Consider the following 18,900-nt stretch of genomic DNA (forward strand, 5'->3'; position numbering starts at 1 on the left):
ACATTTATACAGTCAGGTGTCATGACAAGGGCCAAACAGCCCTGAGCCCCGGGGCTCCTCTGGGACACGCTGTGCTAATAGTGGAGCTATCATCACCATCACCATCATCAAGAGCAACATGCAGCAGCAACTGTGGCAGCAACCCACTAGAAAGGACAAGGACCCGACTCGAGAAGGGACCGGCCCTGTCAGACTGCACGTAGAGACCGCCAATGTTTATCTCAGTGAGGCTTTATTCATTCGTGCAGCCAAATGAATTGATGGGAAAGCCATTGCCAAAACCAGGAGAGGGGAAAAACAGGCTAGAGGACACCGCGCAGCAGCAGCCGCCACCGCCGAGCCCAGAGGGATGAAAAAGGCACCTCTCAAATGAGGCGAGAGCAGCAGCCTCTTGCGCGACCGATGATAGGGATGCGCAAAAAAAGCACGAACACAATTATCCCTCGAAACTGGCATGAGTTTAAGGACTCGAGCACGCTGATTACACGACACCCCAAGGGCCTTCGGGGTGGACACGAGACAGCGCGCCCAGAAACATTACCTCAGCCGAATAGCACTTCTCATTTGTATGGTTGATGTACGTACAGCATCCAGGATGAGAGAAATTAATAGCTATTACTCTGGTACACTCAATCATCACCGACGGCACACACTCGTGTATCTTTGTGTTTTTCTCTATGATCTTGGAGCTCACACCTTCAATGGGATAACGGTTTTTAGATAAACATGAAGTTTGAAGTGGATCTGTGCTCATCCAAGACTCTCCTCCCCCAGGAGTCTTGACCTTAATCAGATCGAGTGGCTGAGACCAAAATCACATATGACCACCTGACAGATGGCATAACGTGGGCACAGAGGTTATTTTCTGACACTGAAAATCATCATGCTGGCACCTTCCAATATCGCCAGCTGGTCTTTTTTCTAAATGCTCGCTCTCATTTAGGTTCAAACAATGTTATTTTCACCATTTGTCACGCCATCCCCCGATGTCACAATCCAGCAGTCGATTTTAAAAGCATTGCGGGAGTGGAGAGAGCAAATCATAACGGAGGTAGTGACACTGAAAAATGTCAGACATTGAGAGCCAAATGGCCCTATACCATGGGTGAAGACCCATCGGTCATGGCTGGCTACAGGTTGTATAAGCCTTCCATTCCAGTTCTTCCATACAAGAAAGCTCATCATGCTCGAAAGAGAAGACCAACATTAGTTTAATACTTCAATCATGTATTATAAATCCTGCACTTATCCTTAAAATAGTCTATACCCACATTACCTTATCCTTAAAATAGTCTATTACCTTTCAGTGTCATATCAAAGTGGTCTACTTACCAGTAAGTTAAGTGCTCTGTATGATTCCAGCTTGCCATTGTGATTGTGTGGGTCCACCATGGTGTAATTCTCATCTCTTCATTTACTCAGCGCAGAGAGCTGGAAAGGAAGGCTCATTTACATTTATTGAAATCCCATTTATATTCCATCTGCTAACTATTCACCTGTGAAACTAGTTTTTAACCATGGCTGGAAGGTGCAGGGGCTTCGACGGCTACCAATCGCTTTTATTAGTGTTTATTTCCCACCATAAAACCACTGAAGGGACTCACACAGCCCCGCGCAGATCATTACATTGTAAAGCACAGGGACAGAGCGACATATAACATTAGCATTGAGAAGCTAAGTGTGTCGGAGAGAAATAAATAAAAAAATACATTTCCTTTCCAATTAATGAAAAAAATATATATAAAACCATTGGAGGGGAAGTTAAGTGAGGGGGAAAATATACTGTTTTCCACACAGGAAGCACAATTAGTGATAGATATGTAATTAGCAACTCCTATAGTTGAAAGGTAAACACTGCAGCTACTCCCCAATGATCACAGAGCAGGGTTAGAGCTATAGCTGTCGGTTGAGGAACAGAATACCTCAGGATCTCAACAGATGACAAAATACCAACAGAAAATGGGGAAAGGAGCTATATCAAGGGATGGAGAAAAGAAGAAAAAGATCAAATGACAGAAGTGAGAATGTGTTGTGTGTATGAATAAAATACACATCTACAGTAAACACAGGAGGAAAAACAAGAGGACCTAAATCAAATAAAAACACATTTCCTGTTTACAAAAACTTCAAAGGTTCCCAGTTTTTGTTAGAAGGTAGATCTGTAACGTTGTAAGAGATGCAGACTATTCCTACGCCGAGTAAGAGGGATTTGACTCATCAGCCTCTTCACTAGAAAACGGCACCCCCTTTCTGAAACACGTTGTGTGTGGGAACTGCAGCAAACTGTTTGTGAAATGAATCCATCCCTCCTTCCCCTCTCTATATGTTCTGTTCCTGGTATTGGTGGTGCAGCTTCAATACGTCTTCCTGGTTCGGATTGACATGTCCTCCGCTATAGGCGTCTCGGTATGTGGCCTGGTAGATGGCTCTGCGGCCCAACTCGCACGCCTCCTCTACAGACCCTGTCTCCGCCGCTGTCCACCACTCCATACGCATACATGGAGCCAGAGCCCACCGCAAATAGGTCCCCACACACACGGTTCCCCTCGGAGTCCACGTAGTACAGCCCTAAAGAGGTAGGAGACAGGAGTCAGTCTGTACCATCTGACATTCAGGGAGGGGCGGGGAGTATAGCAAGGTAAGAAAGCAGCAAGGTTCGTTGCACAGGCTTCATGAATTCTGACTCAGGTGTTGCTCCCAGGCAGACTAAATAACTTTTTTGCCCGCTTTGAGGACAATAAAGTGCCACTGACACTGCCCGCAACTAAAACATGCGGACTCTCCTTCACTGCAGCCGACGTGAGGAAAACATTTAAACGTGTCAACCCTCGCAAGGCTGCAGGCCCAAACGGCATCCCCAGCCGCGCCCTCAGAGCATGCGCAGACCAGCTGGCTGGTGTGTTTACGAACATATTCAATCAATCCCTATCCCAGTCTGTTGTTCCCACATGCTTCAAGAGGGCCACCATTGTTCCTGTTCCCAAGAAAGCTAAGGTAACTGAGCTAAACGAAACGACTACCGCCCCGTAGCACTCACTTCCGTCATCATGAAGTGCTTTGAGAGACTAGTCAAGGACCATATCACCTCCACCCTACCTGACACCCTAGACCCACTCCAATTTGCTTACCGCCCAAATAGGTCCACAGACGATGCAATCTCAACCACACTGCACACTGCCCTAACCCATCTGGACAAGAGGAATACCTATGTGAGAATGCTGTTCATCGACTACAGCTCGGCATTTAACACCATAGTGCCCTCCAAGCTCGTCATCAAGCTCGAGACCCTGGGTCTCGACCCCGCCCTGTGCAACTGGGTACTGGACTTCCTGACGGGCCGCCCCCAGGTGGTGAGGGTAGGCAACAACATCTCCACCCCGCTGATCCTCAACACTGGGGCCCCACAAGGGTGCGTTCTGAGCCCTCTCCTGTACTCCCTGTTCACCCACGACTGCGTGGCCACGCACGCCTCCAACTCAATCATCAAGTTTGCGGACGACACAACAGTGGTAGGCTTGATTACCAACAACGACGAGACAGCCTACAGGGAGGAGGTGAGGGCCCTCGGAGTGTGGTGTCAGGAAAATAACCTCACACTCAACGTCAACAAAACTAAGGAGATGATTGTGGACTTCAGGAAACAGCAGAGGGAACACCACCCTATCCACATCGATGGAACAGTAGTGGAGAGGGTAGTAAGTTTTAAGTTCCTCGGCGTACACATCACAGACAAACTGAATTGGTCCACCCACACAGACAGCATCGTGAAGAAGGCGCAGCAGCGCCTCTTCAACCTCAGGAGGCTGAAGAAATTTGGCTTATCACCAAAAGCACTCACTAACTTCTACAGATGCACAATCGAGAGCATCCTGTCGGGCTGTATCCACGCCTGGTACAGCAACTGCTCCGCCCACAACCGTAAGGCTCTCCAGGGGGTAGTGAGGTCTGCACAACGCATCACCGGGGACAAACCACCTGCCCTCCAGGACATCTACACCACCCGATGTCACAGGAAGGCCATAAAGATCATCAAGGACAGCAACCACCCGAGCCACTGCCTGTTCACCCCGCTATCATCCAGAAGGCGAGGTCAGTACAGGTGCATCAAAGCTGGGACCGAGAGACTGAAAAACAGCTTCTATCTCAAGGCCATCAGACTGTTAAACAGCCACCACTAACATTGAGTGGCTGCTGCCAACACACTGAGTCAACTCCAGCCACTTTAATAATGGGAATTGATGGGAAATGTTAAATATATCACTAGCCACTTTAAACAATGCTACCTAATATAATGTTCCCTACATTATTCATCTCATATGTATACGTATATACTGTACTCTATATCATCTACTGCATCCTTATGTAATACATGTATCACTAGCCACTTTAACTATGCCACTTTGTTTACATATTCATCTCATATGTATATACTGCACTCAATCCCATCTACTGTATCTTGCCTATGCCGCTCTGTACCATCAATCATTCATATATCTTTATGTACATATTCTTTATCCCCTTACACTTGTGTCTATAAGGTAGTAGTTTTGGAATTGTTAGCTAGATTACTTGTTGGTTATTACTGCATTGTCGGAACTAGAAGCACAAAGCATTTCGCTACACTCACACTAACATCTGCTAACCATGTGTATGTGACAAATAAAATTTGATTTGAACTTTGTCAGGGAAATTGAGAAGGTGTACACACACATAATAGATCCACACACACAGTGCTGTGCGGTGCCCTCCAGAGAGAATGTGAACAGCTGCATCCTCTCCGAGTAAACCAAGCCCAACGAAACCTGCTGATGAGGCGCACCCCGACACACTGCCTGTCTGTCCTCCCTCCCTTCCCGGGGAACTGCTCCAGGCCTTATTGATCCCTCCCAACACATCCAAATTAATTATCGACCCGTACCTGGTCCAAGCAGGTGACCTGACCTCGGAACTCAGAGGAAAGACAGAGAAAGAGACGGCCAAAGAACAACATCCACACAATAACAACTATATTCATATTTACACTCGCCACACTCACATAAACTACACTTGATAATGCAAGTGTAACCCTCTCACCAGGCTCGAATTTGACTCTCACGATATTAACTTACGATATTAACTTAACTTATCTCAAATAAGTATCCCCATTGTAAACTATCTAGGGTGATGACAACTAGGGTATTAACTTCAAATGGAATGATTATAGATTTTTGTTATTGTATAAGGATATACTTTCCCATGCATTGAAAGAAATTGAAACAGTAAATGACTCCACCAAGGCCACGTACATAAGGTTCAAGATGTGTATTATTACATTTTCAATGCACCACATCAGAATAAATAAAAAATAATAAACCCCAATGAGTCGTGCACAACCCATGTCCAAATTATTTCAAGCTTGCTTAACTTCGCTAGCGCGCGTTGGAGCTATATAAAAAAAAATGACGACACACATACAGTCCAGAAGCACCCCACCGTTGTGGTTACTCACGACTCGTAGATATTCCCTCAGCGAAGTGTGGCCGTTCTGTGCAGATTTCCTCACAAGATCCACAGCAAGCAAAGCTATCAATGCAGACAGTACTCTTTAGCAGTAACCGATATCCCATGGGCACATGAACTCGTTAATCTTTCCCAAGCAATTCTCTCTCGGGTTTGACACGATTCTAGGCTAACCTCAAGGCTGTCAAATACCTCCACGATGAGACGGTAGCTTCAGTCTTTACTAAGTATTTCTTAACAAAATTATAACAACTCTCTTATAAAATAAAATCGGTATTTCCCTTCAAAACTCGGTAGGTATGGGTTTGGTTCTATTTTTATCGTCTTCTTTTATTATTTTTCTTCACCAAGGGTCATAATGTAATGTCCATCCTTTTCTCAACTTCTCTCTCCCTTTCTTTTCCCCCCCAGGCCTCCCGTTAACCAGGTCAACTCTCCCATTGGCCACAGCTTAACAAATGACCTTATTGGTAAAAACGTAAACTTAAAAGTAAACCAACCTATTCACTTATACATTACCAAGTAATTATAACAAATAAACGAAATACTTGGTTCTAACAAGTATTACACAAGCATGCACACACACAGTCATAATGGAGGCTGGTGTATCTGCAAGGATGACTTGTGAGACAGTTGGTTCCCCAACCTGACTCACGGAGGGCTTGATCATTGTGACGCAGTGGCAGAGTGACTGGCACCACCAGCCTGCGTTGTGTTCCTCCAACCGAGAGCCAACCTACAGATGATGAATCAGGAAGGGAAAGGCCTGTTTATCTCAATACCATCACAACGTGAACCTGTGAGAATTGTGGATCGCACACACAGGCTAGTGTTGCACTGTACACCGAAACTAGAACAACGGTTTGGTACTAGTTCTGTCAATAGCAGCCAATGTGTGGTGTTCAATGTAAGCCTACATTTCATGAGACTTTAGAGAAGAAAAGAACATGCCAGGCTTGACATTAACCTGGTTATCCACTTGTCCTTCAGACAAGGTGACTGAAAATGTTGGATTTGATGCAAGAAACCACTTTACAAAATAAAATGCATAATTATTTTAATTTAATTTTATATTTTTTTATTTCACCTTTATTTAACCAGGTAGGCAAGTTGAGAACAAGTTCTCATTTACAATTGCGACCTGGCCAAGATAAAGCAAAGCAGTTCGACACATACAACGACACAGAGTTACACATGGAGTAAAACAAACATACAGTCAATAATACAGTATAAACAAGTCTATATACAATGTGAGCAAATGAGGTGAGATAAGGGAGGTAAAGGCAAAAAAAAGGCCATGGTGGCAAAGTAAATACAATATAGCAAGTAAAACACTGGAATGGTAGATTTGCAGTGGAAGAATGTGCAAAGTAGAGATAGAAATAATGGGGTGCAAAGGAGCAAAATAAATACAGTAGGGAAAGAGGTAGTTGTTTGGGCTAAATTATAGGTGGGCTATGTACAGGTGCAGTAATCTGTGAGCTGCTCTGACAGTTGGTGCTTAAAGCTAGTGAGGGAGATGTGTTTCCAGTTTCAGAGATTTTTGTAGTTTGTTCCAGTCATTGGCAGCAGAGAACTGGAAGGAGAGGCGGCCAAAGAAAGAATTGGTTTTGGGGGTGACCAGAGAGATATACCTGCTGGACTGCGTGCTACAGGTGGGTGATGCTATGGTGAACAGCGAGCTGAGATAAGGGGGGACTTTACCTAGCAGAGTCTTGTAGATGACATGGAGCCAGTGGGTTTGGCGACGAGTATGAAGCGAGAACCAGCCAACGAGAGCGTACAGGTCGCAATGGTGGGTAATATATGTGGCTTTGGTGACAAAACGAATTGCACTGTGATAGACTGCATCCAATTTGTTGAGTAGGGTATTGGAGGCTATTTTGTAAGTGACATCGCCGAAGTCGAGGATTGGTAGGATGGTCAGTTTTACAAGGGTATGTTTGGCAGCATGAGTAAAGGATGCTTTGTTGCGAAATAGGAAGCCAATTCTAGATTTAACTTTGGATTGGAGATGTTTGATGTTGGTTAGGAAGGAGAGTTTACAGTCTAACCAGACACCTAGGTATTTGTAGTTGTCCACGTATTCTAAGTCAGAGCCGTCCAGAGTAGTGATGTTGGACAGGCAGGCAGGTGCAGGCAGCGATCGGTTGAAGAGCATGCATTTAGTTTTACTTGTATTTAAGAGCAATTGGAGGCCACGGAAGGAGAGTTGTATGGCATTGAAGCTTGCCTGGAGGGTTGTTAACACAGTGTCCAAAGAAGGGCCAGAAGTATACAGAATGGTGTCGTCTGCGTAGAGGTGGATCAGAGACTCACCAGTAGCAAGAGCGACATCATTGATGTATACAGAGAAGAGAGTCGGTCCAATAATTTAACCCTGTGGCACCCCCATAGAGACTGCCAGAGGTCCGGACAGCAGACCGTCCGATTTGACACACTGCACTCTATCAGAGAAGTAGTTGGTGAACCAGGCGAGGCAATCATTTGAGAAACCAAGGCTGTCGAGTCTGCCGATGAGGATGTGGTGATTGACAGAGTCGAAAGCCTTGGCCAGATCAATGAATACGGCTGCACAGTAATGTTTCTTATCGATGGCGGTTAAGATATCGTTTAGGACCTTGAGCGTGGCTGAGGTGCACCCATGACCAGCTCTGAAACCAGATTGCATAGCAGAGAAGGTATGGTGAGATTCGAAATGGTCGGTAATCGGTTTGTTGACTTGGCTTTCGAAGACCTTAGAAAGGCAGGGTAGGATAGATATAGGTCTGTAGCAGTTTGGGTCAAGAGTGTCCCCCCTTTGAAGAGGGGGATGACCACAGCTGCTTTCCAATCTTTGGGAATCTCAGACGACACGAAAGAGAGGTTGAACAGGCTAGTAATAGGGGTGGCAACAATTTTGGGCAGATAATTTTAGAAAGAAAGGGTCCAGATTGTCTAGCCCGGCTGATTTGTAGGGGTCCAGATTTTACAGCTCATTCAGATCATCAGCTGACTGGATTTGGGAGAAGGAGAAATGGGGAAGGCTTGGGCGAGTTGCTGTGGGGGGTGCAGTGCTGTTGACCGGGGTATGAGTAGCCAGGTGGAAAGCATGGCCAGCCGTAGAAAAATGCTTATTGAAATTCTCAATTATAGTGGATTTATCAGTGGTGACAGTGTTTCCTATCTTCAGTGCAGTGGACAGCTGGGAGGAGTTGTTCTTATTCTCCATGGACTTTACAGTGTCCCAGAACGTTTTTGTGTTAGTGTTGCAGGAAGAAAATTTCTGCTTGAAAAAGCTAGCCTTGGCTTTTCTAACTGCCTGTGTATAATGGTTTCTAGCTTCCCTGAACAGCTGCATATCACGGGGGCTGTTCGATGCTAATGCAGAACGCCATAGGATGTTTTTGTGTTGGTTAAGGGCAGTCAGGTCTGGGGAGAACCAAGGGCTATATCTGTTCCTGGTTCTAAATTTCTTGAATGGGGCATGCTTATTTAAGATGGTTAAGAAGGCTTTTTTTTTTTAAACAGGCATCCTCTCCTTCCAGGATACCCCGGCCAGGTCGATTATAAAGGCCTGCTCGCTGAAGTGTTTCAGGGAGCGTTTGACAGTGATGAGTGGAGGTCGTTTGACCGCTGACCCATTACGGATGCAGGCAATGAGGCAGTGATCGCTGAGATCTTGGTTGAAGACAGCAGAGGTGTATTTAGAGGGCAAGTTGGTTAGGATGATTATTCTCATACCATTATTAGAGAAACAGACAAATTACACTACCCTTTGCCTATTGTCTACTTAGCTTACTCAAGACTGTCTCAAAATACAACACTGCCCCTTTAAGACATAAAAAAGCTGTTTACCTGACTTGCTTTTCAAAGATCGATTGAAATGCACACATTTTGTGCTCTTTTAGGAATCAATCACTCCCCAATTGTTGACTAGAAATAAGTAGGCTAATAACTCACTAACTAGCAAAGAATATGAACAAATGTGCACAGGTGGCTACATGCAGCTCTCACTTTGATATCAAAACAAACACATCTACTCACAACCACTCTTGCTATAAAAACACAGTCCAGTTCAAAGTGAATGGCACAGATCCATATATGGCACATTGGCTAAATGCAGCTCTGATTGTTATGGTGCACCGGTCTGAGTCATGCCTGTCAAAACAATAGAATCCTACTCCAATACGCTCTACCTACAAGAAAATCTCTCGCAGTTAGTTTTGCATACTAAATCTTGCATAGTTTGTTTTGTTTCGGTATGTTACATTGAAATACTGTTTTTCTTTGAGCACAATTCCCACAGTAGTGCGAAACGTTGATAGTGTTAACTAAAGGAGAAAACTTTTCTGAAGAAAGTTGAGTGAAGTTCAATCTGCTGCTTCTCTGCATGGGCTGCACATGCGCAGCTTAGAGAGAACATTGTTGGGAAGCGGGTGGGTGGATGGGTTATCTTTGTCTGCATTTATATGATTGTTTTTGTACCCGTAACCACCCTCTGAAAAATTACAACTTAAAATGTTTTTTTTGGGGCCAAACCAGCTTTATTTTAGTGTCCTCTACTTTCTACTGCCTTGATTCCATCTGAAACACACTGAAATGATTGAGTTTCCCTCCCAGATTAAAAAAAATGCGTTGCGGTATCATGTTTCCAATTTTAAATGATTGTTCATTTTAGGGGATATCATCTAGGCCTATATGATCATAGCTATTTTCTAAGAGAACATTAAAACTTTTTTTTACATTTAACCTGTCTTCTGTTGAGGTTAAAGAATTTTACTGCAAGATATGAATTGCCACAATTACAGTATGTTTGTTCTTCAAATTAAGTGTTTTATTAAAACTTTATCAAATGGAAAAATGGGACTAAAATAAAACAGATGCTCAATTATGTTTTGGGCCCATATGTGTTAAGAGATAAATGCATGTCAGTTAAATTAGTGAAATAATTTCAACATGTGTCTGCAACTTTGTGAATTGCAGTGTCATTTAAAAAAAAAAATGAAAATGTGTTTAACTAACCCACAGATTTCTTCATAAAGAACCTTGTAAGAAAGAGTCTGCTAACTTCCACAGGCTTCAAGGTTCCTTTTAAGAGGCATTTTGTCAGCTATCTGCACTACAGGTATGATTGAGGAATGATGCAAGTGTTAATCATGGGCTTTGCTACACAGAAAGCAGCAGTTTACTACTCCATTGTCAACTCTTTGATTCAATTAGTAGACCTATATCAATATCTTAGAATACCATATAGTATTATTAGCTTTTAAAACCATTTTCTTTTATCATATTTTCGACCAGAGTGGGGATATCGCTCCACCAGCCTAACTATTGTTCCTGCAGTGAGGATGATTCACTATCTTCATTGAACGTTTTCATAATGTATCTGCAGATAATCGCCCAAAAGCGTACTAGTATGCAAATTAGGGAGCCAAATGACCGGCTCTTACAAATGCGATTCGGTAGGCTACTGACGAGTCACTCACTTTAACGTCATTGTCTGGCAAGTCATGATTGACTTCATACCGAAAATACTAACTAGCTCTTTAGTTGACTTGTCGCGATGCAATACCATTGACATATAACTACGTTGTATGATGTATGAATGGCGACGATATGAAATTGACTTTATTCAGTCAATTCGACACCATTTAGAAACGAGTCAAGCTTCCTGTTCGTCAATCAAATCACAGTAAGCCTATACGCCAGCGCTTCGTGGCTGAATATGAAACACGCTAAAATGAATAAATGGTGCCAGAAAACAATAGGCCTAGCGGATTTCGACTCGTGGTTACCACATTATACGGGACGTGCAAATTGACTCACGGACGATGAAGGAGCTTCATGCTCTCTTCCTACGTGAAAATAAATTAGCCTGCAACCACACTGTACACAACACACACGAAGTACCGGAAGGCGGAACAGACAGCAGACTGACAGGTGCCTGTCCTATCAATAGATAGCTAGAAGATGCATATGCCTATCGTTCGTTCTAGCGGGAGAGGTCTTCCGTAATTCAAAAGTAGCATAGATCATTTATATCGTTCGTTGTAGCGAGAGAGTGCACAGCTGATTTTTTTTCTGACTTGCGAATTGTTAAAAAGTGTCCAAGTTAATTTAAATGGGAAAAGTACCCGGAAGAAAATGTGTGTAACCGGCGCTGGTGGAAAACACTGGGAAATAGATTGTTTATCATCTGTAGATCCGTGAAATCAACCAAAACAAGTTCAACTCAATGCATAAACATATTCAATAGGAGTATGCATTAATTCACCTGTAATGTGAATAGGCCTAGACTACATCTTGATTTACCCAGTTAATCAATAGAGATGTACCATTCAAATACATTGTCATTATGTAGTTAGGTTTTATGTTTCATTCATTAATGCATAGATGTACATCAAATTTCAACATTTTTGAGAGCCATTTTTTTACTAGAAAAGTACATTTCTTGAAGAAAATATGGTGTGCTTGCTAGATTGTATAGTAGTGGTAGTGTCTGGTTATAGTTGGAAAAAAGTAGGTAGATTTAAACATGTATTGATTAATTGGCTGATTGATTGGATAGCCTTAACATGTCAAAGTTGGTTTGGTGTCTCGAGCTTGAACGGTTCAACAGCTGTTGGTGGGTTATTTTTAAAAGGGCACAAGGCGAGGCCCAGATGCAGACACGGGAGGAAGATGGTTTGAGTCTTTGATATTTATTAATAATCCAAAAGGGGTAGGCAAGAGAATGGTCGTGGACAGGCAAAAGGTCAAAAACGGTTCAGAGTCCAGGAGGTACTGTGTGGAAGACGGGCTCAAGGTCAGGGCAGGCAAAATGGTCAGGCAGGTGGGTACAGAGTCCAGAAAACAGGCAAGGGTCAAAACCGGGAGGAATAGCAAAAGAGAATAGAAAAGGCAGGCGCACGGGAAAAACACACTGGTTGACTTGGAACATACATGACAAACTGGCACAGGCCTGACAGAAAACATAGCTTTAAATACCCAGGGGATAATGGGGAAGATGGGTGGCACCTGGAGGGGGTAGAGACAAGCACAAGGACAGGTGAAAACAGATCAGGGTGTGACAATTTTATGCTGATAATGCAAATGTATATAGTTAGATTTGATAAACATTTAACAATGAGAAGTCAGGATAGCCTGAACATTTGAACATTGGTTTGGTGTCTTCCTTCAACAGTTCAGGTTGGTGGGTTATTTTATGCTACTTTATGTAGGCAAGGGGTGGCTAATTTGAAGAATCTAAAATATATTTGAATTTGTTGAATACTTTTTTGTTTACTACATGATTCCATTATGTGACATTTCATAGTTTTGATGTCTTCACTATTATTTTTTAATGTAGAAAATACTAACAATTAAGAAAAACCCTTGAATGAGTAGGTGTTTCCAAACTTTTGACGGGTACTGTAAGTATTCAGACCCTTTGCTATGAGACTCGAAATTGAGCTCAGGTGCATCCTGTTCCACAACTACTACCTTATACACACAAGTGTAAAGGGATAAAGAATATGTACATAAAGATATATGAATGAGTGATGGTACAGAACGGCATAGGCAAGATGCAGTAGATGGTACAGAGTACAGTATATACATATGAGATGAGTAATGTAGGGTATATAAACATAAAGTGGCATAGTTTAAAGTGTCTAGTGATACATGTATTATATAAAGATGGCAAGATGCAGTAGATGATATAGAGTACAGTATCTACATATACATATGAGATGAGTAATGTATGGTATGTAAACATTATATTAAGTGGCATTGTTTAAAGTGGCTAGTGATACATTTTTACATCAATTCTCATCAATTTCCATTATTAAAGTGGCTGGAGTTGAGTCAGTATGTTGGCAGTAGCCACTCAATGTTAGTGGTGGCTGTTTAACAGTCTGATGGCCTTGAGATAGAAGTTGTTTTTCAGTCTCTCGGCCCCTGCTTTGATGCACCTGTACTGACCTCGCCTTCTGGATGATAGCGGGATGAATAGGCAGTGGCTCGGGGTGGTTGTTGTCCTTGATGATCTTTATGGCCTTCCTGTGACATCGGGTGGTGTAGGTGTCCTGGAGGGCAGGTAGTTTGCCCCCGGTGATGCGTTGTGCAGACCTCACTACCCTCTGGAGAGCCTTACGGTTGTGGGCCGAACAGTTGCCGTACCAGGCGGGGATACAGCCCGACAGGATGCTCTCGATCGTGCATCTGTAGAAGTTTGTGAGTGCTTTTGGTGATAAGCCAAATTTCTTCAGCCTCCTGAGGTTGAAGAGGCGCGGCAGCGCCTTCTTCACAACGCTGTCTGTGTGGGTGGACCAATTCAGTTTGTCCGTGATGTGTACGCCGAGGAACTTAAAACTTACTACCCTCTACTACTGTCTCGTCGATGTGGATAGGGAGGTGCTCCTTCTGCTGTTTCCTGAAGTCCACAATCACCTTTGTTTTGTTGACGTTGAGTGTGAGGTTATTTTCCTGACACCACACTCCGAGGGCCCTCACCTCCTCCCTGTAGACCGTCTCGTCTTTGTTGGTAATCAAGCCTACCACTGTAGTGTCGTCCGCAAACTTGATGATTGAGTTGGAGGCATGCATGGCCACGCAGTCGTGGGTGAACAGGGAGTACAGGAGAGGGCTCAGAACGCACCCTTGTGGGGCCCCAGTGTTGAGGATCAGCGGGGTGGAGATGTTGTTGCCTACCCTCACCACCTGGGGGCGGCCCGTCAGGAAGTCCAGTACCCAGTTGCACAGGGCGGGGTCAAGACCCAGGGTCTAGAGCTTGATGATGAGTTTGGAGGGTACTATGGTGTTAAATGCTGAGCTATAGTCGATGAACAGCATTCTCACATAGGTATTCCTCTTGTCCAAATGGGTTAGGGCAGTGTGCAGTGTGGTTATGATTGCGTCGTCTGTGGACCTATTGGGGCGGTAAGCAAATTGGAGTGGGTCTAGGCTGTCAGGTAGGGTGGAGGTGATATGGTCCTTGACTAGTCTCTCAAAGCACTTCATGATGACGGAAGTGAGTGCTACGGGGCAGTAGTCGTTTAGGTCAGTTACCTTAGCTTTCTTGGAAACAGGAACCATGGTGGCCCTCTTGAAGCATGTGGGAACAGCAGACTGGGATAAGGATTGATTGAATATGTCCGTAAACACACCAGCCACCACACACCTGTCTATATAAGGTCCCACAGTTGACAGAGCATGTCAGAGCAAAAACCAAGCCATTGGGTCGAAGGAACTGTCCAGAGAGTGCCGAGACAGGATTGTGTCGACGGACAGATCTGGGGAAGGGTACCACAAAAACAATTCTGCAGTATTGGTGGCCCCCAAGAACACAGTGGTCTCCATCATTCTTAAAATGGAAGAAGTTTGGAACAACCAAGTGTCATGCCCTGATCTGTTTCACCTGTCCTTGTGATTGTCTCCACCCCCTCCAGGTGTCGCTTATTTTCCCCAGTGTATTTATCCCTGTGTTTCCTGTCTCTCTGTGCCAGTTCGTCTTGTATGTTCAAGTCAACCAGCATGTTTTTCACGTGTTCCTGCTTTTGCTATTCTCTTTTTGCTAGTCCTTCGGTTTTGACCCTTGCCTATTTCTGGACTCTGTACCCACCTGCATGCCTTGACCTTGAGCCTGCCAGCCACTCTGTACCTCCTGGACTCTGAACTGGTTTTAACCTTTTGGATTACAATAAATATCAAAGACTCAAACCATATGCCTCTGAGCAGTCGGGGTAGAAGGGCTTTGGTGACTCTGACAAAGCTCTAGAGTTCCTCTGTGGAGATGGGTGCTTTTACACCTGCATTGTTTGCTGTTTGGGGTTTTAGGCTGGGTTTCTGTACAGCACTTTGAGATATCAGCTGATGTACGAAGGGCTATATAAATACATTTGATTTGATTTGATTTGATGGGAGAACAATAAGCAGAATCAGGCCTTTATGGTAAAGTGGCCAGACGGAAGCCACTCTTCAGTAAAAAGGCAAAACAGCTCGCTTGGTATTTGCCAAAAGGCACCTAAAGGACTCTCAGACCATGAGAAATAAGATTCTCTGGTCTGATGAATCCAAGATTGAACTCTTTGGCCTGAATGCCAAGCGTCATGTCTGGAGGAAACCTGGCACCATCCCTATGATGAAGCATGGTGGTGGCAGCATCATGCTGTGGGGATGTTTTTCGGTGGCAGGGACTGGGAGTCTAGTCAATTGAAATAAATAAATTAGGCCCTAATCTATGGATTACACTTGACTGGGCAGGGGCGCAGTCAAGGCTGGGCCTTGGGAGCCAGGCCCAGCCAATCAGAATGAGTTTCCTCAAAAAAGAGCTTTATTACAGACAACACTACGCAAATCTGCTTTTAGTTTCATGCACCGTGTTCCTGAACAAAATTCTAAATACATGATGTTCTGGTACCGTTCGGGCAATTTAAAGTATTTATTGGTAACTTATTTTTGGAGGAATGTAACTGTGTGGGTGATTTGTGATGTTTTATGTTTAGGTAACACCCAGATGCACACTGTGTCGAGGTTACAAAAGTTTATTACAACAGTGGCAGGCAAATGACAGGTCAAGGCAGACAGGGGTCAATAATACAGAGAAGGTGTAAAAGGTCCAGAACGGCAGGCAGTCTCAGGGTCAGGGCAGACAGGGGTCAATATTCCAGTAAGGTACAGGACTTTAGGCAGTCTCAGGGTCAGGGCAGACAGGGGTCAATATTCCAGTAAGGTACAGGACTTTAGGCAGTCTCAGGGTCAGGGCAGACAGGTGTCAATATTCCAGTAAAGTACAGGACTTTAGGCAGTCTCAGGGTCAGGGCAGACAGGGGTCAATAATCCAGTAAGGTGGGGTAAGGTACAGGACTTTAGGCATTCTCAGGGTCAGGGCAGACAGGGGTCAATAATCCAGTAAGGTGGGGTAAGGTACAGGACTTTAGGCAGTCTTAGGCAGGCGTCAATCTCAGTAAGGTGGGGGTCAGGGGCAGTCTCACAGGGGTCAATAATCCAGTAAGGTGGGGTAAGGTACAGGAGGCAGTCTCAGGGTCAGGGCAGCAGTCTCAGGGTCACAGGACTTTAGGGTCTCAGGGTCAGGGCAGACAGGGTCAATAATCCAGTAAGGTGGGGTAAGGTACAGGACTTTAGGCAGTCTCAGGGTCAGGGCAGACAGGGTCAATAATCCAGTAAGGTGGGGTAAGGTACAGGACTTTAGGCAGTCTCTCAGGGGGTCAATAATCCAGTAGGACTTTAGGCAGGGGTCAATAATCCAGTAAAGTGGGGTAAGGTACAGGACTTTAGGCAGTCTCAGGGTCAGGGCAGACAGGGGTCAATAATCCAGTAAGGTGGGGTAAGGTACAGGACTTTAGGCAGTCTCAGGGTCAGGGCAGACAGGGGTCAATAATCCAGTAAGGTGGGGTAAGGTACAGGACTTTAGGCAGTCTCAGGGTCAGGGCAGACAGGGGTCAATAATCCAGTAAGGTGGGGTAAGGTACAGGACTTTAGGCAGTCTCAGGGTCAGGGCAGGCAGGCGTCAATAATCCAGTAAGGTGGGGTAAGGTACAGGACTTTAGGCAGTCTCAGGGTCAGGGGAGACAGGGGTCAATAATCCAGTAAGGTGGGGTAAGGTACAGGACTTTAGGCAGTCTCAGGGTCAGGGCAGACAGGGGTCAATAATCCAGTAAGGTGGGGTAAGGTACAGGATTTTAGGCAGTCTCAGGGTCAGGGCAGACAGGGGTCAATATTCCAGTAAGGTACAGGACTTTAGGCAGGGTCAGGGCAGACAGGGGTCAATAATCCAGTAAGGTGGGGTAAGGTACAGGACTTTAGGCAGTCTCAGGGTCAGGGCAGACAGGCGTCAATAATCCAGTAAGGTGGGGTAAAGTACAGGACTTTAGGCAGTCTCAGGGTCAGGGCAGACAGGGGTCAATAATCCAGTAAGGTGGGGTAAGGTACAGGACTTTAGGCAGTCTCAGGGTCAGGGCAGACAGGCGTCAATAATCCAGTAAGGTGGGGTAAGGTACAGGACTTTAGGCAGTCTCAGGGTCAGGGCAGACAGGAGTCAATAATCCAGTAAGGTGGGGTAAGGTACAAAACAGCAGGCAGTTTCAGGGTCAGGGCAGGCAGAACGGTCAAAACCAGGAAAGACTAGAAAACATGAGCAAGAAACAGGCAGGAGTAGGGAAACAAACGCTGGTCGGTTTTACGAACAAAACAAACTGGCAACAGACAAACAAACACAGGGGATAATGGGGAAGATGGGTGACACCTGGAGGGGGGTGGAGACAATCACAAAGACATTACATTACATTACATTACATTTAAGTCATTTAGCAGACGCTCTTATCCAGAGCGACTTACAAATTGGTGCGTTCACCTTAAGACATCCAGTGGAACAGCCACTTTACAATAGTGCATCTAAATATTTTAAGGGGGGTGAGAAGGATTACTTTATCCTATCCTAGGTATTCCTGAAAGAGGTGGGGTTTCAGGTGTCTCCGGAAGGTGGTGATTGACTCCGCTGTCCTGGCGTCGTGAGGGAGTTTGTTCCACCATTGGGGGGCCAGAGCAGCGAACAGTTTTGACAGTTGAAACAGATCAGGGTGTGACAATTTGTGCTTACCATGACTGTATTGTTGGATTTTAATGTGTGAAAGTGTGTGTGAGATATAGCACCTGGACAGGAGGAGACAGAGAGACAGCCTGGTGCGTGGGGCTGCCACAGGAGGCCTGGTGCGTGCTCGAGCACCGAGCCTGCACAACCTGTCCTGGCTGGATACTCCCCGTAGCCCAGCAAGTGCGGCAGGGTGGAACAGACCGCACTGGGCTGTGCTGGCGAACCGGGGACGCCATGCGTAGGGCTTTCTCCTGGCTCTCTCCTGGCTCGATGCCCACTCTAGCCCTGCCGATACGAGGCGCTGCGCACCGGGCTATGCGCACTGGGGACACCGTGTGCCTCGGCATACAGTCCCTGTTGCGCTGCTGTGCTAACTCCTCATAATGCCGCCGCTCGGCTTTGGCTGCCTCCAGCTCTTCCCGGGGGCGGCGATATTCCCCAGCCTGTGCCCAGGGTCCCCTACCGTCCAAAATCTCCTCCCAAGTCCAGGAGTCAAGAACCCTCTGCTCCTGGTTATCACGCTGCTTGGTCCGGTTGTGGTGGGTGGTTCTGTAACCAATCTCCTCTTCGTCTGAGGAAGAGTAAGAAGGATTGGACCAATATGCAGCGTGGTAAGTGTCCATCATAATTTATTGACTGAACGCACAAAACAAAATAACAAAGTGAAATAGAAGAAACGAAACAGTTCTGTAAGGTGATATACACTAAACAGAAACTAACCACCCACAACCAAGAGTGGGAAAACAGGCTACCTAAGTATGGTTCTCAATCAGAGACAACAATTGACAGCTGCCTCTGATTGGGAACCATACCAGGCCAAACACATA

The 18,900-nt window shown here is 45.1% G+C and overlaps 1 pseudogene; it reads right to left on the reverse strand.

Moving 5' to 3' along the window:
• Positions 1-2,258: 2,258 nt before the first annotated feature.
• Positions 2,259-18,900, reverse strand: part of LOC115101546 (proteasome subunit beta type-5-like) — a 33,105-nt pseudogene continuing 16,463 nt past the window's right edge.

The sequence above is a fragment of the Oncorhynchus nerka genome, linkage group LG20, assembly GCF_034236695.1.
Source record: "Oncorhynchus nerka isolate Pitt River linkage group LG20, Oner_Uvic_2.0, whole genome shotgun sequence".
NCBI lineage: Eukaryota > Metazoa > Chordata > Actinopteri > Salmoniformes > Salmonidae > Oncorhynchus > Oncorhynchus nerka.